The sequence below is a fragment of the Notechis scutatus genome, chromosome 2, assembly GCF_049901735.1.
Source record: "Notechis scutatus isolate UNSWTSFEM ecotype Mainland chromosome 2, rNotScu1.2, whole genome shotgun sequence".
Lineage (NCBI taxonomy): Eukaryota > Metazoa > Chordata > Lepidosauria > Squamata > Elapidae > Notechis > Notechis scutatus.
In genome coordinates this window covers 116,542,686-116,564,241 of record NC_142010.1, presented here as the reverse complement: position 1 = coordinate 116,564,241, position 21,556 = coordinate 116,542,686, and the positions used below count along the sequence as shown (strand labels likewise).

The window sequence follows — 21,556 nt, the reverse complement described above, 5'->3', positions numbered from 1 at the left end:
GGACACAGATTGTTGTTGGGGGTAATATGCTGACTCTGTAAATTGTCTAGAGAGGGCTATAAAGCACTATGAAGTGGTATATAAGTCTAAGTGCTGTTGCTATTGATAAGTCCTATATGTTATTTCAGAGAGTGTATAACCTGCAATTTTGTGGGCTTTGGGACTCTTCTGCATTCTGTTGGCAAGGAATGATCCCTGTAATCCCTGTAAATCTCCCAAGGCAGTGTTCTAGGACCTACTCTCTTCATACTCTACATAAATGACCTCTGTGATCATATCAAGAGCAACTGCGTTCTCTTCGCTGATGATGTAAAGCTATTCAACACCACAGACCTGCTACCCTTCAAAAAGACCTTGACTATGTATCAGAATGGTCAAACAAATGGCAACTTCAAATCTCAACAAATAAATGCTCTGTCTTACATATTGGTAAAAAAAATCAGAAAATAAAATACAAGCTGAATAGTCAAGACCTTACTGATGATCCAAACTCTGTCAAGGACCTTGGAGTACTCGTCTCTAATGATCTAAGTGCTAGAGCCCACTGTAACTACATAGCCAAAAAGGCATTAAGAGTTGTTAACCTAATCCTACGTAGCTTTTTCTCTGGTAATATCACACTACTAACTAGAGCACACAAAACATTTGCTAGACCTATATTTGAATACAGCTCATCAGTCTGGAACCCACATTACGTATCTGATATTAACACAGTTGAGAAAGTTCAGAAATATTTCACAAGAAGAGTTCTCCACTCCTCTACTCATTGCAGAATACCTTATGCCACCAGACTTGAAATTCTAGGCATAGAAAACCTAGAACTATGCTCTCTTCGCTCCGATCTAAATATAATATATAAAATCATACATTGCAATGTCTTACCTGTCATTGAATACTTCAGCTTCAACCATAACAATACAAGAGCACACAATATATACAAACTCAAGGTAAACCGCACCAAACTTGATTGCAGGAAACACGACTTCAGCAACAGAGTGGTCAATGTCTGGAATACTCTACCTGACTCTGTGGTTTCTTCCCCAAACCCCAAAAACTTGAACCTTAGACTGTCTACTATTGACCTCACCCCTTTCCTAAGAGGTCTGTAGGGGGCGTGCATAAGCGCACCAACATGCCTACCATCCATGTCCTATTGTTTCTTTTTTTTCTTATTCGTATCCATTTCACTATGTTTATACTTATACCTGTTATCTTATAATCGCTTGACAAACAAACAAACAAATAAAGAAAAAAATAATTCTGCAAATGGTTTGGTTCTTTACTTAAATGGGCATTCCCCCCCCCCAACAGTTGAACATGCTGAACAATAAAGTAGCACTGCAAGTTTAATTATTGCACAAGAGCCTGCACATTTCCTAGAAGTGAGTGGGATTATTCACAGAAATGTTATCAGCCTTTCTTTTCATGTTCTGTTATAGTTGGTTCACACACATCATTTAATTTTTCATGCTTGCCTTCATCTCAGCCATTGATGACTCCCATCAATGTGCGAGATCATTTGGAAATTAAGGCTTTGATGTTCACGTGCAAGTCATTGTCAGCAACTATGTGTGAATTCAACCTTAATTTTCACCTTCTGCTTTGTTGTTAATTTTTTCCTAGAACTATGATAATCTCCCCTATTTTACATTGTAGACAGGTGTATAATTCAATACAAGTAAGGTTTGCAAGAACCAAGACAATATAAAAATGTAAATGCCCTTTTGCGGTAAAAGCCTCAGGAAAAGTTTGGGGAAATATTTTATGCCCCCATTAGAAGATGTCTTCTGCTAGACTGTTTCAGATCAGTTGTTCATGTTTGAAGAGGTATTTTATAATACTCATCCAAAAAGAAAAAAAGGAAAAAAAGGCAAATCTGTTATTCCTATTTCTAGCTTTCAAAGATTTGAGAATTGCCTGAGGACAAAGTTGTCTTTTTCCTTCCCTTTTGTAGCAGTTATTTTGGCAAATTAATTGCTGATGGATGTAGCTACCATATATTTATTTAGGACAAAGGTGTCAAACTTGCAGGTTATGAGCTGACCCCACCCCCTCCCAGTTTAGTGAAGGGGGGAAAGTCCTGATATATAACGTGACAATGCGAGTTTGATATCCCTTCTTTAGGACAATTCTCGGGACAACTGTGTGGGGGGAAAAAAATCATTTTCTTTCCTTATTATAAATTCTACCGTTTCTTGGCAAGGAAGACATATGTCATGAGATGGTTTAAAAAAGCCCTGAAAGGAATGATAGAAAACCCCACAACTGCACCCATAAATATTGTTCTGATTGACTGAATGGCCATTATGTTGCCATTCTCAGTGCCTTCTATGGGTTTTCTGCGATGCAGTTATGTGGGCTCTTTGCTGTGAATGCAGCATGGGCACACAGGATGGTAGTTTGGTAGATTTCTCATTAAGGCCATGAGGTTTATTAATCATCTGTGGAGAATCAAGTCTTTCTTGAAGAAGTAAAACATTCAACAATGGAACTTGTCTATTGACTGGTATGTGCTGCTGGCCAGCATTGTCAACACATGTGATCTGTTGGAACAGCGTGTCTTATCTCTTAATTCTTCCAGACATCTGGCTTGGTACTTAAGCAAAACATTTTCTTTCCCTTTCTTCTTCCTGCTGAGACAGAAACTGTGCATAAGCCCCAAATGCTGATTTTATTCTGGTGTACCAACTATCCAGAAAGAAGACATCTAATATTTAGTAATACTGTTCTTAAGAAGGAAAAAGGAACAGGCTGCAACTTTATGCAAACATTATTAATGTTGCTGTTAGTGTTAACTGTGATAGTTGGCATGATGACTTTCAGGTGTTTGGGTGGCTTCTTGACTGGAGTATTTTTAATTGGAGATGGCTTTTAGGGGCCTTTGTTTGAACTACGTTAACTTTGGGCCTGGACTAGTATACAAATATTCCTTCATCAAGAAGAGTCTATCAATTGTTGGAACTAATAGCTCTGGAGATGTAAGGCCCATTGATTGGAAGCAAGTGATGTACTTGAAAGAAGGACTACTGTAGAACATGTTCATAAATAGCCAATGCTTTTCTAGTCTTGCAAGCTCCTGTTTTAAAGGGATTTCTGAAACGCAGGGAGCGCTACTTTCTTTTTCTGCTACAGTCCCTATGGGGCTTATAATAGCACATTGGCTATTTGTGGGTGTTTTATGTTAAGGATTAGTCTCAAGTACCTTTTGGGATGCTCAAAATTGGGGAGTAAGTGGAGATTTAAAACTGCTCTTTCAAGTAATTGTAATACACAGCCCTGTGTGTTCTCAATATACACCACATTGGAAAGACTAAGGCCTATGACTTTTCAGTATACTGCAATATTCTCCTTTTACCGGGGCTTTAGAACTCTATTGATGAGGAAAATAAGCATCCTCATTACATATTCTTACTTGATTAGCTAATGCACTTTCAGAGCCTTAAAAAAAAAAATCCTAATCTTTGAACGTATTGCTTAACCAATCTTATTTCTACTGTGCATTTAGAAGCTTGGAAAACAATAAAACTTTTTGGATTAGACCCAAATGCCGGGGTTTGTTGTTGTTGTTGTTTTAACTATGGCAAATTGACCTTTGAGACCTTCAGCAGTGAGCCTGAATGGAAGTGATTTAAAGCAAGCGTGCTGCTTGGAATATTTATCGTGCTTATGCAGAAAAAGGACCGCAGCAGATTAATTGCCATCTGCAATTGAGGAAATGCTGAAGCTACGGTTGCTTTTACATGTGTATCTCTCCTGGCCATACCGGGAAGAGAAATTGCTATGCAGAAATGAGTAAAAGTAGTTGCAGTTTGGGTCAGAGAAAAGCAGAATTGATCTCTAGCCCTTACCATAGATTAGGTTCAAACGCAGCCAAGCAATGTTTTATTTTTAAGAATGGTTTGTTGACCAAGCCACAAAGTCCTGCATATATTTAAGTAAATTGCAAACCTTGTACAAACCACAATGCCTGATTTCAATATGTTGAGTCAAAACTAATTGTTTAGGCACAAGTGGATGCTGTCACAGAAACATCAAAAGAATTTTCAATGATGCCCCAGAATACATTTTTAAAAAGCTTTCTTTACTATAAATAAATGGCTACCATTTATAGTACACTCTCTTTAAAAAAATGTAATGTATGCTGTGTTTTGATGACAACTAATTGCAAGCCTAGTTGATTCATTCTGGAAAGAATGCCAAACTTTAAAGAGCAAAGTAAATGTAATATCTGTTCTTTAATAAATAAGGTTATCTTAAAAATGCCGCATCTTTAAGAAAGCCACTCACTATTCCACTTGTATGTGGGACAACAATGAAATTCCTTCTAAATAGAACGACTGTATTATTTTCTTACTGGAGATATCATAAAGAAACTTGTGCATTTTAAAAACTAAAAACTTCATTAGTTAATAATATTGAATAAGTTTTCATGGATCTGATCAACCTCTTCAGATAAATATGAAATATGGGCTCAAGTGCATGTAAACTTATACTACAGTAAATTACAAAGCTATGTAACTTGAAAGTAGTTTAAAAACTGGTATGTTAAAAACAAGCCCTGGAACTCTTTCTTCTCCTCAGAAAGGCAGATTGAAGTATCTGCAGATGGAACATCCATTTCTGAAAGTCAGCTGCTATTTCTTGTCCCAGAAGATATTGAATATATTCTGGAATGCTTCAACTCAACCCTAACAAGACTGAGTTACTGTGGGTTTCAGTTCCCACCCACTAGGGGGGAATAGAAGAATAGAGTAACAGAGTTGGAAGGACCTTGGAGGTCTAGTCCAACCCCCTACTCAAATAGGAGACAATACCATTTCAGACAAATGGTTGTCCGAATCTCTTCATAAAAACCTCCAATGATTGATTACCTACAACTTTTGAAGATAAATCATTCAAATGGCTCGTTGTTCTAACTGTAAGAAAATGTCTCCTTATTTCTGGGTTGCTTCTCTGCTTGATTAGTTTCCATTCATTGCTTCTTATCCTGCAACTGTTCTTCATCTATTTTAGCCTTTAGGTCTGGAAGTCTCTCATTGTTAAGTCTGAATGGGGTAACATAGTCAGGAGATAGCCATGGCCAGAAAGGCTTTTGCACAAATTTATCTTGTGTGCAACTCACACAAGTGACAACTCTGCATTTGCACGCCAAGCTGTGTTCATTCCTAGATCAGGAGGCACTGCTCACTTTCATTCATGCCTTGGTCACTTCCCATTTGTTTTGTTGCAATGCAGTCAACATGAGCCTGCCACTAAACAGCATTTAGAAATTTCAGCGATCCAAAATATGGTGGCACATGAAATTTTGGAAGTGTCATGGTATACCAATGTAATTTCATTGCCACACGACCAGCACTTCCAGTAGGTTCTGGGTACAATTCAAGGTGCTAGTTATAAGCTTTAAACATCACATGGTAATGGGCTAGGTTACTTGTAGGCCTATCTCCAGTGATTTTATCTGCCCTATCAGATCTAGTAGGGTGGGTTTGATGCAGGTCCCTTCTGTGAAGCAGTGTCAAATGGCAGGACTCAGGTGGTGTGTCTTCTTTGTAGTGGCACCTGCTCTATGGAATAAATTCTTCACTGAGATTTGAACAGCTCCAAATCTGCTAACCTTCCAGAAGGCCGTAAATGCATACTTGTCCCACCAGGCATTGAGGCCAAAATGTTAATAGAGCCCAGCATGTATGTATGTTGATTGGCTTATGCTGTTTGAAAAATTTTGGTCTCGGGCTATTGGAAAGTTTTTTTAGGATGTCTCAACTGGATTTTTAATTGGTTACCATTTTTACTTTTATTACATGCCACCTAGGATTGGTTGAGATGAGTTTATACGATCATATAAATGTATTAAATGTATACATAGATGCTCAACATATTTGGATCAGTCTGTTCTGAGGAACAAATGGAATATTCCAGGAAAGAGACCCATCTATTTTTCATGTTCCTGCTAGAAAGGGGAGCTACTTCTTTTGTGGAGTTTTCTGTAAATAGAGCATTTGAGCTATATCTCTCCCCCTCTCCCTTTTTGAGTATGAAGACACCTTTCCCTGCCCGCACAAGCTGCAGCAAGGGCATTTCAAGGGACATGTTTAGAAAAATGAGAGATTCTCTCAATACACAGCAGGAGCCAACAGGAGTACAAGACATAAGCCAGGCAATACAAATGCAGCCGTATTGTATCTAGTTCTGCAAGTTAGGGCATTGGCTGTTTGCATTCATGTAAGAGCAGGACAAATTCTCTGATACTTCCCTAAAGGAAGATCAAAACCAAAATGTTCTTCAATGCCTGCCTTGATATGTATAAATAGAGTTTGATCTGAACTTGGCTTGGGGAATATAAGCAAGAAATTATGTTTTCAAGTGATTTTGCAAGTCCAGTTGACCTTCATTTAAACCCCAATTATGATGAAACCACCTAGGAGTAAAAGGAGAAAGTTATCTTGATTATATTTTGGTTATCTTGGAGCCGTGGTGGCGCAGTGGTTAGAATGCCATACTGCAGGTTCCATCCTGATGGGGCTCAAGGTTGGCTCAGCCTTCCAAGGGTGGTAAAATGAGGATCTAGATTGTTGGGGGCAATACGCTGACTCGGTAAACTGCTTAGAGAGGGCTGTAAAGCACTATAAAGCAGCATATAAGTCTAAGTGCTATTGCTATTGCTATTTGGTACTCATCCCTCATTTCTCATTCTGATAGACCCATTGCTTTTTAAGAATGTGAAGGTAACTGAAGTGAGCAAGAGTTTGCATTTTTAACAATAGAAAATCTATTTTGTGTTGAAAACTTGTTAATCTCAGAGGACGAAGCAAATGCTGCCATTGTTGTTACTAATTACTGCATAAAAGTATCAAAATAGATAAATCTCTGCCAAATGTTAAAGGGAAAGAAGATTCAAAAAGGAAAGTGAAGAAATAGATTTGGAGGTGGAAATATCATCTTTATAAAATGAGCTAAAGTATAATGAAGTGGGAGGGTGGTTTATTCTTTTCATAGGGGTGTTCCTTGCTTCCCACCAGTAATTATATTCCTTTTCATTGACTTGGCTAAGTTGGACATCTCAATCAGATATGTGGATTCCCATACTGGTTTCTTTCAAATGTATTTTGTAAAATATGAAGCTTTGAATATTTTTGTTGGAAGATAAATATTTTGGAAAGTGATGAGGAATCCTTTATGTTGACTTGTTAAATAAAAAGAGATCATATGAAAAACCAAACATGTTTCAATGGTGGCCAACCAAGTGCTCATCAGAAGCCATCAAGTAGGGAAATACTTGAAAAGCCCTCCCTCTTGCTTGTATCCCACAGCATTTCTATGAAAGGATGTTGCCTTTAGTCCTGGAAATGACCAAGGGCTATTATAATTCACAACCATGGTGATGGTTTTATCCTTTAGGAATCATTCACCTTTTTCTAAAGTTATCTAAACTGGCCATTGTTACATCTATATGGATAATGGAGAAATAAGGACTGTAAGCCTTATTTAATTGAGTATGGTGGGTAGGGGAAAGGGGCAATGTATGTCCATTAAATCTGAATGTCCATTAACTTTGAATTTAAATCTAGCATCAATTTATGTCCATCAAGCAAATGGTGTCATTTATAGTAAAACTCTTAATTTAATGTGCAAAGACTTAATTGAGAGGTCCTTAGTGCTCTCTGAGCTGGGTTAGTTTTCTGTAGACGTTTCATTACCCAAACTAGGTATCATCATCAGTGCTAGTAAGGAGTGTAGTTTGCGGTCAGTTTATATTTTAGTGGCTTACCTGTCAGTCAAAGACTTAATTTAATGGATAAATCTTCAACGTAGCAAATGCTGTTTGCTAAATCAGCTTGGAATCTGAATGAAAAATGTGCTGTTGTATAGAAACTCTTTTAAACAGAGGTCTGCTAAAATGGATTTTACAGTATTTTGTTCTTATTTGTCATGAAATTTCCACTATACAATGTCAGTGACTGACTCTGGATTCTTCTATTTGAAAAGAAGAAGAAAAACGTTTCCCTCTTCCTTTTATTTATTTTTATTCCATGAACATTTTGTCATGGTACTGCTTACATTTTTCACATAAAAAGGTCTAAACAATGTGAAAGAGAATCTTGATATTTTAACAGTGCCTACAAAATGATCAACAGGAAGGGTAGCACTCTATAGGTTGTGTTCTGTTACACAACAACATTGACTGGAATGGAAGGAGTGTGTGGAGCTGCCTTCTGCTATGGTACTTGCTGCACTATTCAACTTTTATGTGAACAGTTTCTGGAATTGCTGTATTAAACTTTTTCTTCAACTTTATCAAGTGTGCAATTAAGCAGTAATTTGTTTTCTGCTCTCTGTAAAGACAGTTGCCCATTCATTATTCAAATGGTATAACAAAAACCAAACAAACCAAGAGGGCTATAAGTAAGCCGTATATGATGTAACTCATAAGTATAGGATTGCAGGCTATAAAAATAAATACTAATTTGTAAAACCAGAATGTGTAACATGTTGCAGTCATCACTGATGATGCCTAAATGTATATACCCTGTTTCTCCAACAATACGGCCTCCCCAATAGGAAGTCCCAGCATGTTTTATAGGCATGAAATGAAATTAAGACCCTCCCCCAAATTAAGGCCTATATTAAAACATGCGAAATGGGGGGAATGGATGGGGGGCTTGCTGTTAGGAAGTACTTTTGTTGCACACCCGGATATGGTGCTGCCTGCGTTGACCCTGATACAAAGTGCCCCACCAACGCCGAGGTCAACATCCAAGCCGTCCCTGTCCGCCCTAAGATGCAAGGGGAGGAAATTAAGTAACATGTTGCAGTCATCACTGATGATGCCAAAATGTATATATCTACTTTCTGTTCATCATTCTAATTTGATGTTCAAATCAGAGTTGGGCAATCTATAGTTCCTGGGCAGACTCCTTTAACTGTGCCACCAAATCTCAGCATATTTACCAAAAACCAGTGTGCATTCCAGCCATTTGGAAGTAAAGTAATCTTACCCTTGCTTTAAAAATGTTCCTTGCCAAAAACCAAGTATTCCTTTTTTCATCCACCTGTGTGATGAAACCATATTCACTTTAATTCTGTGGAGATTTTCAGCCATCCAGGGCATGGTTGTCTCAAAGGTGCTTTTCAAAAGGCTACTGGGCTTTGTATTTTCCTTGAAGAAGACATTTCCCTTCTCATCTAAGAAGCTTCTCCAGTTCACTGAAGGCCGAAGAAGCTTCTTGGATGAGAAGCGAAACATCTTCAAGGAAAAAACAAAGAAAGTCCAGTTGCCTTTTAAAGAGCTCCTTTGAGAGGTACTCGCTTTACTTCATTGCCTGGGCTTTTAGCCCAGCCCCATATCAGATATGGCCTCCAGCCTCCTTGCTTCTTACCGGCTTAAGGCAAATGGAAATTGGAATGGTTTCTGATTTCCCTGAGGAGAAATTATTTATGTAGCACGCTAAGTAAGTATAAAAGCCAGTTTAGTGTAGTAGGTCAGGCATTACCCTGTTTCTCCAACAATACGGCCTCCCCCAATAGGAAGTCCCAGCATGTTTTATAGGCATGAAATGAAATTAAGCCCCTCCCCCCAAATTAAGGTCTATATTAAAACATGCGAAATGGGGGGGAATGGTGGGGGGGCTTGCCGTTAGGAAGTACTTTTGTTGCACACCCGGATATGTTGCTGCCTGCGTTGACCCCGATAAGTGCCCCCACCAACGCCGAGGTCAACATCCAAGCCGTTGCCGCCCGCCCGAAGATGCAAGGGGGGGAATTAAGTCACCCCCGAAAAGACGGCCTAGCCATTTTTTCGGGGCTCAAAAAAAAAAAAGACCCGGCCTTATTATATGAGAAACACGGTAGTCTAGAACAGGGGTGTCAAACCCGCAGTGTCACATGACATATTGGGGCTTTCCTCCCCCTTTGCTAAACTGGGTGTGGGCATGGCCAGCACATGACGCATCCAGGAGTTGACAGCCCTGGTCTAGAAACATGGAAATTGTGAGTTATAGTCCTACTTTAGACACAAAGTCAGCTGAGTGACCTTGAGCCACTCATGTTCTCAGCCCTAGGAAAGAGACAAGGGCAAGCCGTTTCTGGGAGGAGGGGGGAACCTTTGCTGAGAAAATTGTAAGGAGTCACCAGGAGCCAAGTCTGAAAAAAGTCATTAGACTGGAGTTAACGTAATGTGTGCTATATTAATGTGATGATGGCTTGATATACAGAACTTACTAAGACATGGTGTGGTTTGTCTGGTCTGGTATTAAACCATAGCTTATGGTAATGCATGTTATGCAAAGAAAACTGACATTTCCCCTGCTCCCTTATAGAGGAATGGGGGAAAGTAAAAGAAGCTGTTACTCTAGCTTCCCTAGGCCTTGTCAGCTTCCTTCCAAAAATTCCCCAGTCATCAGGATGTTGCCCAGCAGTCTGGCCACAGTAGCATGATATTCTTAAATCACTTTTGTGTGCTGCTAGTACCTCTCATCCTGCAGTAAAAACCAGTGAGTTTGGTCAAAAACTAGTGAGTGTGTGTGCCACAGAGATACCTTCAGTCAAAAAAGCAAATTGGAGCAGATCAAGCCCAGTTAGGTGTTTGATGGCACTTGACAAAGTCAGCTTGGCCTTTCTTTAGTGCAGAGAGTTTACATTGTCTACCTTCACATTCTTAGGTATTGTTGTTGAGACACTGAATGTCCAGAATGTGATGTTTTTTCTCTTTTTCTCCATGAATGGCATGTGCCAGATAAGCTGAAGGGAAAGTTGTGGTGCTTCTCTAATCTTCTGGTCTCTTGCCTGTGTCCCTGTCAGCAGTGATAAATCCCCTTGACTTCTCTATTGGCAGGATGTATCTCGGCTCAGCTAAGCCGTCTCTGCAGCTCCTTCCTTTTCTGTCTTAACAGGGAGCTATTTTGTTCCTTGGGTGATGTTGATGCGGTGGGGCTATGCTTGGGGGATGTGTTCTGCCATAGCAGCACCATACTCCTATTTAATGCAAAGACTCCCACAGTTCATGGGGTGTTCTCAGCCATCAGCAGCCTGCATGGATGACTAAGAGAATTCTACAAAAATAAATGATTACATGATATTTCTCATTTTCTGCTGCGTGCGCTTTTGTGGCCACAGAAAGACGGAAACAGAAGTCTTTAGGATATTTCTTATAAACAGCTATGATTGAAGAGAATGTGTTTGCTAATCAACATATTGTCCTCATAGAAGTGGAAACATTGCTATATACTGCGGAGACCTTGTTCACTAGGTGCCAGGCCTTTCATATCATCCTTAGTAATTCCAAAACAGTGTTGATAATGTTGCATTACCTAGGTCAAGCCAAGTGCATACGTAATCCTCAAGCTTTGGTTTTACAAATGTTGACAGGTAGATGACCTTGACAAAAATATGCAATTATTGTTGCCTAAACAAAAGCACTTTTTAGGTCCAGATCAGGGGTCTCCAACCTTAGCAACGTTAAGATTTGTGGACTTCCTCAGCCTGAGGAATTCTGGGAGTTGAAGTCCACAAGTCTTAAAGTTGCCAAGGTTGGAGACCCCTGATCCAGATAACATTCGGAAGCACTTCATTGCACTATTAAACGGGGGAGGAGTTACAGCACAGTTGGATCTGCAAGATTCTATTATTATAACCAGTCTCTTTTTTGAACCTATGGCCATGGCGATACTGTGATGGATGGTCGTATGTGTGAGGATTGGTGATAGGTTACTTTTTTCAGTGCCATTGTAACTTTGAATGGTCAGTAAACAAAAGATTGTAAGTTGAGGACTGGTTGTAATGCAAATAGAGGAAGGCTGAATTTCCCACACTGATTTAATCAAATCTACCTGAAGAGGTGAGAGAAGTTTGAAGTGCTCCAGGCAGGTCTCACATAGTGTATGAAGTAGCAGCATTCTATGCAAAGTTCTCTCCATGGCCATAGTATCACAGGTAGAGCTAAGGCTGAGAATACTTCATAACACAGCAGACTTAAGTTGCTTGTTTCCTGTGTTGATAATAACTGCAAATGAAGCCAGTTTAAGAAACCACTTTCTGGATTTCAAGCTGTGGCAATGTTGTTGGCCAGGTGTTCTGTCCTGATGGCCCCTAATTGGTGGGTCCTCATGCTTCTTTACCCCTCTTACCTGTGCTGGGAAAGCAAATACCTTTTCTTTCTGTGAGCAGGTCTTTCAGGGTATGTGTTTTCTATTTGTGTCAGTAAGAATGTCCAACAGTCATAGAATCATGTAGTTGGAAGTGATATTAGAGGTCTCTAGTCCATCTACCAGTTGCTTGATCACAATGATCATTTCATTAGTCCGTGGATAGGTTGATGGAGCAAACATGAAATGCCACCATTTCATCTTGCTTTCATTTAAGCTAGAAGGGGAAATTGATCAATTATTGCAAATTTCACTTCAGGCTTTGCACTCAGTTCAAAGATATACCTGTTTTCAGCACTTGCTGAATGTGTGTATGCATGCACACACGTGTATCCATACATGATTCCTACTTTTCCCACTCTTTCTCCTTGCAACTTTCCTTTCCTTTCCCTTCTGTTAGCCCTTCCCATCCTCCTTTCCTCCAAGATCTCCCAGAGTTTAGATACGTGGAATAGATTTAAATAAAAAAAGGAACAACAACAACAAAAGAAACATCCACTATTTCACCAATTCCACCAGGGAAGAGGCTTAAAAAAATGAAAATGAAGGAAGATATACTGTTCATCAGAGGATTTAAAAAAACAACAAGAGAAATGGTCTAGAATAGGGTATCCAACCTTGGCAACTTTAAGATTTTTGGACTTCAGTTCCCAGTCCTCAAGTCTTAATGTTGCCAAGATTGGATACCCCTAGTCTGGAAGCTCAAGTTGATGTAGCCATGGAAGGTAGCAACCAGTGACTCTGTCTGAAGGGGAGGCTATCATAACAGATGCTAGCAATGGGAGCAGAGATAATTACAGGTCACATGATCATGGGGATGCAGCAACAGTTGTGTGAAAAACTGTCATAAGTCACTTTTCCCCCCCACTGCTGTTGTAACTTTGAATGGTCACTAAACAAATAGTTGTAACTCTAGGACTACCTATAATTCAGATGAGTACCTTGAAAGTTTGCCGGTTGTGGATATTGGTTAATTTTATATAGGGCATGTTGAAATCCCCTTTAAAGAACCTAGCCAGGTGAATGAATGAACTACAGTGTTATGTCTCCTATCAGGCTCAACATCTTTATCAAGTTGTTTTTTTAAAAAAAATAAGTGATGGGCAGGTTTTGATTAAAGACTCTGCTTCTCTTTCAATCATCTCAGTCAATTTTTGTCTGCTATCAAGGTCCTCATTTAATGTTCCCATATGGCAGCGCTGCTTATCTTGTCAAATGTTGGTTGGTTATGAGTTTCCCCAAAGGCTGCTGTGCATAAAGTCAAGGCAAAATCTTGCTAGTGCCACAGGGGCAGATAATGCAAAATGGTAGCAAATATGAAAAAAAAAAAAAAGGATTTTATAGGAGAAGAACCAAGGTCCAGGGCATTGAAAGGAAACATGAGCAAAATTGCTTGTTTTTGATCTTCAAACCCTAGAGCACATGATCCAGGATAGCAACTTCTGTTGGGCTTGTGAGGAAAAGTGTCACAATATTAAGAGTCCCTATCTGAGGCAAAGCTATTTATAGTTTTGGAACAGACTGGCAGTGGGTGTATTCTTTTAAAGATTTGTCACCAAAGAATTCAAACCTGAAACCAAACTCTAACCAGCAGTCTGTTTACCAGTTCTGGAGAACTGAACTAGACGAATTGTAGAAAATTAAAATCTTGCAGTAGAGAGAAAAGAAGAAGAAATATACTGTAGAAACTGAGAAGTATCCCTATTGGATACGGTTAGCAAAAGGATTTAGGAATTGAGTTATGATACATTACCTTGATGGGGACTGATCGAAAGAGCTGGCTGAGAAACCAGGAGGCCTTTTGGCAATGAACTGACTCATGCTAAGCTGTTACCCAGCTGTGCCTTTCAAAAGAGGCTAATGAATGGGTATAATTAGGTAGAAAGGGAATTCCAGCTATTTGGAATAGGCTCCAAAGGGACTGTTTGCAAGATGTTGGTCTTCCTAGTTCTCTTTCTGTGTTTTTTTTACTCCCTTTCTTAAACTAATTTTATCTATACTGTTTGAAAATTGTTAAAAAATAAGTTTATTCAGAAAAAACATGCTCAGCTAGCAATATCTGCAATGGGGGGATGACCTAAAAAGAAATACGTTCTGGATCTGATATGGGCATACATGTATGTGCTTGTACTTCTACAAAAACTCTTTAGCTGTTAGTATGGTAGCCATATATCACAAGGAAAATATGCATTTGGGGTAAGCAATGTTTCCTAAAGTGGGTATTATGTTGGGATCACATGTTTATTGTGCAAAGGCAGGAAAAGGCACAGTTTTGTTAAAGAGCTTCTGAGTACACCCACGCTGGACCCAAAGCATGTTTTCTACTTCACGCATATTCTGAAGACCATCTAATTGGGTGGATATCTGGTAACTGCATGGATCAGGGCTGTCAAAATTGCGGCCCATGGGCCGGACACTTCACATGCTAGCCACGGTTTAGCAAGGGGAAAAAAGTCATGATACATCATGTGACAACACCATGACAACATGAGCTTGATACCCCTGGCATAGATGAATAACATAGTATTGCAAATTATTACAGTAGCTCTTCGGTTCCTACCTGCAACTTGCTCATTCTTCTCCTTCTTTTTAATCTTAACCTCAAAAAGTATAGCATTTTTTTCTAGTTCTCTTGTATTGTGGGCCAAAATATGTGTGTTTCTGCTTATTATAGGTGGTCCTTCACTTACAACCATTCATTTAGTGACTGAATTACAACGGCACTGAAAAAGGTGACTTATGACTGTTTTCACACTTACGACCATTGCAGCATTCTCCACAACCATGTGATCAAAATTCAGACCCTTGGCAACTCTCATGTATTTATGACGGTTGCAGTATCCTGTGGTCATGTGATCATCTTTTGTGATCTTCTGACAAGCAAAATCAATGGGGAAGCCAGATTCACTTAACAACCGTGTTACTAACTTAACAACCACAATGATTCACTTAACAAATTGTTGCAAGAAAGGTTGTAAAATGGGCAAAGCTCACTTAATAACTGTCTTGCTTAGCAACAGAAATTTGGGGCTCAATTGTAGTCATAAATTGAGGACTACCTATAATTATCCTCCCAGGAAGCAGTCTGTGTTTATTTGGTACAGTACGGTTAGAGTAAAGGTAACCTTCAATCTATAACCCTCTAGGTAGCCACCTCCAAATCTGCAGTTTGAAAGCATTTATCTTATTTCTCTTGCTTTTTCTCAGCGCCCAGCTTTTCCGAGCTCCATGTTACAAACATCGTAGTTCTGATATTCATATATTTATCTTCCATTATCCTGTTTGCCAGTGCCCTGTGAACAATCTCTTCTTTAGTTCTCCAGCATTACCGTCCCTTCTAAATCAGATTAACCCAGGTTTTTCAGTTTCCTTTTTAGTTTCCTAATGAGCTCCTCGAAGTCTTCTTTTATTTCCCTCCAATGAAGCGGTATATTTTAAGTGGGTAGTATTTCAGCTTCCTTGTTTTGATTCCCACTGTCATTTCCTCTAGTTCTTCCTTTCTTATAATGTATATACTATATAAATTAAATGGATAGAAGGCTAACAAGCAATTTTGCCTCACTCCCTTTCCTATTCTGTATCGCTCCCTTTCTCCTAGTCTATTTTTTTACAGTAGTTTCTTCTTCATTGCAAGGAGTCCTGAGAAGAATACTAAAGTGTTGTAATACGCCCATTAACTGTAATATTCTGAGAAAATCTACACCATCAAAGCTTTGCTATAGTAAGTAAATTCACTTGCTCTCTTTGTTATCCGTCTTACCTTAGCTATCTGATATCTGCCTTTTCTGAAACCTAAGCCTTGTTTATGTTGCATTCCTTGTTCCATGTAGGTTCTTCCTTGTAAGTTCTTAAGTAAAACTTTGCTTGAGTAAGTAATTAGTGCAATGGTTCAATAATTCCTATATTCTTTTCCAACTTCCATTATATGTATGTACAGTCTAATCTCTAGGCCAGATAGTCTTGTTCTATATTTATTGACATAGAGCAATATGAAACTTTAAACAGTTGAAAGGGTATTTCATCCAACTCTGGGCTATCCTCTTTAACAGCTGACCTATTACCTGCCTTGGGCAGTAGGCTTGATTCATAGATATATTCTTTGTTCATAATTATTTCCACAATCCCATATGTAATGGGTTTCTTGTTTTTAATCTCATTGTCCTGTAATGGATTTCTTCTGTGAATAGTCCTCTCCTAGCTTTTGATTTCTCAGATCTTCTTAAAAACATCTCTCATTTTTCTTTTAATTTTTCTTATTATCACCTACTAGAGTAGTTCCTTGTCCTTTCTTGCAAGACTTTGGAAGAACAAATGCTTTTATTTTCCTTCTTTCTTTGCTATCATGATAGCTTGTTCAAAAGCCACTTGGATCTTTTTGACTTTGAAATTGTGGGAATATTTATATCTGCTTCAGCCTTCGTAATGCCTCTTATCTATTCCCATAGCTCAGATTTTCTTTTGCATAAGAGAGAATTGAATCTGTTCCTTGTATCAATCCTTTATCATAACTGTATGTCCTCTAGGTTTAAATCTGGAACAACTGCTCTCTTTAGTTTAACCCATATATTTGATGCCAATAATTTCTGATTCATAATTTGCATCCAGAAGTGCAGACTACTGATTGCTCTAAATTTTAATGCAAATATTTAAACTATTAATTAATTTACCAAGTTTAAGGAAGGGGCATCTGCCAGAAATGTCTGCACATAAAACTTCCCTTTCTAAATGTAAGAGCAAAAGCTATGCAACTTTGGTATGCCATGGAAAAGGAGAACATACAGAGAGTAAACCTGTTTCTGATTGAAGACACGTGCCCTTGGCTATTTCCTTTGAAAGATATGCTAGTTTACTTCCACTGTGTGAATAACTGATGTACTAGAGCTTTTAAATTTTAACTTAGACATCCTGATGTAGTATCTGTTGCTCTATAACTCTTGCTTGAGCCTTGGGAAGTGCTTGTGACAGACTTTCAAAGTCGTAACATATCAATCTTTATATTGGTTGATCACTATACTTTATTTTGTTGTGTCAATGGAAATTGGGGCTGGGTGGAATCAAAGAACCATAGAACTGTTAAGTCCAATTCTTTAAGGAAAGCCACATTAATTCCTCATTCATATGGCAAAATATGCATAGACCACTCAACAACGCTTTTGCAAATCCTGGTTTGAAAACAAATCAAAAAATGAATGTTTGCTTAAAATGAAACTGACTTCCAGTCCTATTTATTTATCGTTCCTGTGCCTCCCACATCCATTTCTATAATAATCCAATCTTGCTGGAGTTCTTTCTATACTACGTACTGTATCACTTAGAGACTTTATCTCTGTTTTGTCTTTGGATAAATCTTTGTTTCTGAAACCACATATGTTTTGATACATACTAAAGTATTTGAGACTCATAGACCTATAAGTGGAAAATGTGACCATTCACTATCACAATTGATAGCTCTGTGAGTGCAAAATAAGGAGAGAAACAGCAATATCTCTGTTAGAAGGAGCAAGCTACTATTATAGCTAAGTTCCTATAAATGATGACCTGGTAGCCTCTTTGGAGGGATGGAGAATCTCTATATCTATGGAGCAGTGGTCGCCAACCAGTGGGCCGGGAACCACTGGTGGTCCGTGAGAAAATGTTGGTGGTCCGCAGAGAAATATCACTCCAAAGCACCCCCAAAGCAATTAATCCATGTCCGAGGGAACAAAAGGATTGTGTCGATTGCATTGTGAACAACACAAGGTAGTGAGGGGAGGGGGGAAAGGGCAGAGGGGCGGAATTTGCCCCACTCGCCCCACATGCCTGGCCTGGCCACTGGGCTGCTTCTTTCCGCTTCTTTCTTTTTCTGCTTTTGGCTGCACACAAGGAAAGCAGCAAAAGTCTTTCTTTCTCTCCCCCAAACTCCGCCAGAAATGAGTCTTTGGGACCCTGCCAGGCATCCTGCTCCAAGAGGCTACGCTGGCAAAGACTTGTTTCTGGTGGAGTTTGGGGGAGAGAAAGAAAGACTTCTGCTGCTTCTGCTGCTTTCCTTGCATGAAGCCAGAAGTCAGTCTCTCTCTCTCTTTCTCTCTCTCTCTCTCCCTGAGAACAGAGCTGTGGATGGTATCCTGTGATCCCAAATAAAGAATGATTGATTGGTAGAAAAATGGGGTGGGGAATTTTCCTGCAGACTTTTTTGGGGATTTCCCCAGGATCTCTGGTCTACGGATTTAAAATTTTGAGTTTGGTGGTCCTTGAGGCCCAAAAGGTTGGCGACCCCTGCTATGGAGGATTATTTATTTAGCTACCTTTGCCATTTTGCCCAGGAACATAAAGAATTGATCCCTGCAGAAACAGAAGACATCAAAGGGATATGTCTCTCGAAAGCTTACTCATATTCCCTGCTGCTACATTTCATACTTCACAAAGGTTAAACTGGAAAGAGCTGGGCATATCCACTTGGAGTTTCATTTTAGAGTTATCAGTCCTTCACGCTCCCTATTGATCTGATCCAAAAATAAGAAAAGTTGAAATTTTAACCAGGTTGTTTTGAATTTTAGAAAGACATAATAAAAGCCACTAATTATCTTTGTGGTAAAATTAGGCAGCATGTTTAAATGTGCAGTCAGTAAATGGGCTTGAGCAGATTTGTTGAACTTTGGCTGTATCTGTGCTGGCTTGGAGCAAAATTCCTTTCTGCCTCCTTCCAGAGGACTTGATGAGTGAGTGTGTGTGTGTGTGTGTGTGTGTGTGTGTGTGTGTGTGTGTGTGTTTATCAGGGGCTATTAGCTTTGTGCTCAGAGTCTGATGGACAAGGATAAGGGTCCTCCCCACACAGGCACACTCCTCCTAAATTCAGAATAAACAGGTTCCAGTTCTATAATCTCAGCTGGTGGGCAAGTCCTTGGATCAACTTCACAAAATTGCTGGAGTGGTAAATAACATTGAGGACGGAGCAAGATATACACAATGCAGTTTGGATCGCTTGGTCAGCTGAGCCTTATTCCAGAAACATCTGTTTTAATGCAGCCACATACAAGGTCATATCTCTGGAAATAAAGATGATTGGCTAGAGGATGGACAGCTGAATCCTAAAAAGCACAGTTGACAGGATCCTTGTGGTATGACTGAAAATGCTGTTGCAACTGTTGAAAATAATCTAAATGGTGCAGACCAGAAGAGAAAGGCCTGTCAAGCAATTGCTAGATTCATTTCTAATTCTATGACTGATCATTGCTGCTATTGTAAACAGCATTTGAAAATGTGATAAAAGCAAAATAAAAATATTATTTAATAAATATTGTATTTAATAATATTTACCATTTGGTGAAAATATATTTGGGGGGGATTTAGCTCAGTCCAGTAGTTGATACGGTAGGCACGAGTAATAGAGAAAACACACAGTATGCTTAGTAGATTAGCATCATTAGTAGCATTCTTCCACCTGTTATCAGCAGAAAGATTAACATAATTTATGTGCTGTTTGCCATATGTGATGGTCACATCATGGGGGGGGGAGGATGTTTGTCCATTGTACATCCATACTGAGAAGCAGCCAATCATGCCGTGAAGTGTGTGTATATTCACTAATCTCACAGAGCAGTCGCATAGTGATTTACATATAGGATTGGTAAAAATCCTTACAAAGAAATACCTTTCATTTCAGAACTATACTATGTCATGTGCGGCTGTAAAGAAATCTCATGACAAAAAGCAAAACTGGAAGTTTAAAACTAAACTGACCATAGTTTACATATTTGAAACAGTGGGTGTTTATTGAATGGATATCTCCTTGCTTACAAGTTTTGTGAGAAAAAAAATAAACCTAAAAATAAAACTTTCCAAAACTTGAAATATTCTCTCTCTCTCTATCTCCCTCCCTCTCTCTCTCTCTCTCTCTCTGTGTGTGTGTGTGTGTGTGTGTGTCACTGCTTTGAAATTCTGGTCTAACCTTATATCTACTGTAAAAGGACTATACTAATAAATACATCTGTAATATTGGATAAACCTCCTATGCTGTTTATCTTCTTCTTGCTGAAACGTACTAGAGGAAATGTAATTGTCAATAGCTTCATGAAGAAAGATTAATAGTCCCAAATACACAAATAAGTTTATTTGAATCTTCATGTATTCTTTGAGATACAATTATAGTACCTAATTCTACTAGGTTGCTTAATACAGGTTGGTACTACATTTGCAGTGGAATATTGTTCTTTTGTAGAATTCTTCATTTGACAATACATGCAATTTTAGAGTGGGAGAGTTTTCTGCAGACTGCAGTCATGTGGAAACTTCTGATAGTGTCATACTGTCACAAACCAGCCAGTTAGGCAGAAACCTTTTTTCCCCCATTGGCTGCACTTATTTGTTCAAAGGAAAAGGAGGATGGGAATTAGGACTACAGATCAGTCGTAAGTGGTCTGTGAGACAAATAGGCTGAGAACTTGGGGAGGAGCAGTTAAGGAGACTAAGTCTTTAATGTAGCCAGAGGCTCAGTGCATTTCTAATAGTGTGTGGAAGAGAGAATTCCAGTCACACAAGTGACATCTATATAAATTCTGTCTTTTATGCAAAGGGAGGGGGAACTCCTTTAAAGACAAAACAGGGCTTCTGAATTTACAGCAGTAATGTGAAAGAGGGAATTTCTTCTGAAATCCCTTCATTTAGGCAATTCTAAAGGTGAAAGAAGTTTGCCTCTTGCATCCACAACCTTACAACCGTAAACCATTGTGATGTTTGATGTTCATGTCAGGCTATAATTTCTTTCCTGCTCTTTTTTTTTTTTCCAGACTAAGGAGCTAAAGTTGGCATAAAGAACCCGATGGCTTTGCTTTCCACCATACAGTGTTTATAGCTGCACTAGATTTCCTGAATCTCCAACGGAAGTGACGCAGCCCTTTGGTATTCCAGGTGAGAGTCTCCAGTGGGACCAAGAAGGGGAAATAGCTGCAACTGAAACATTTGTTTTTCTAAATGAATCACATGCTGGTTTTTGAGGTGTTCATCTTCATGGGTAGATGAGGCTCTGGAAATGAGCAGACTACCCAAATCTGACAAAAGTGTCTGGCAATTCTTAAAGCAGGAAAGATCGAATACGGAGCTGAGATTTGGGTGAACCTTCCCAAAAGACCTGCAGCTCCCTTGTGGGTCTTGCAGACTGCAAAGGGGCTGAATTTAGTGGTGCTTCTGCTTTTTATTTGGCACCTTCCATTTACTATGAAAGGGCAGAACCACCAGTTTCGCATATTAGTTTTGTAACTGCCTAGATGAAATCCCTCCGTATGTTGTGACGTACTGGTCTGTCTTGCCTTGTTCTCTCCGCTTGATGCAATTCAGCCATGGATTCTGTCAGAGAAAGGTAATATTCCTGTTGAAACTCTCAGGAAACGTAGGTACAGCTCATGGATAATTCAAGTTCAGGAATTGGAGGGAGGACATGC

General features: G+C 39.1%; 1 protein-coding gene across 4 annotated transcripts in view; it reads left to right on the top strand.

Annotated features, from left to right (window-relative positions):
- RBFOX3 (RNA binding fox-1 homolog 3) overlaps window positions 1-21,556 on the top strand; it is a 460,997-nt gene that overhangs the window by 145,934 nt on the left and 293,507 nt on the right. For all 4 annotated transcript variants that reach the window (XM_087955954.1, XM_087955946.1, XM_087955947.1 and 1 more), the window contains one exon: window positions 20,906-21,026. The gene's annotated coding sequence lies outside the window, so the exon portion shown is untranslated. The remainder of the gene's footprint in view (window positions 1-20,905; window positions 21,027-21,556) is intronic.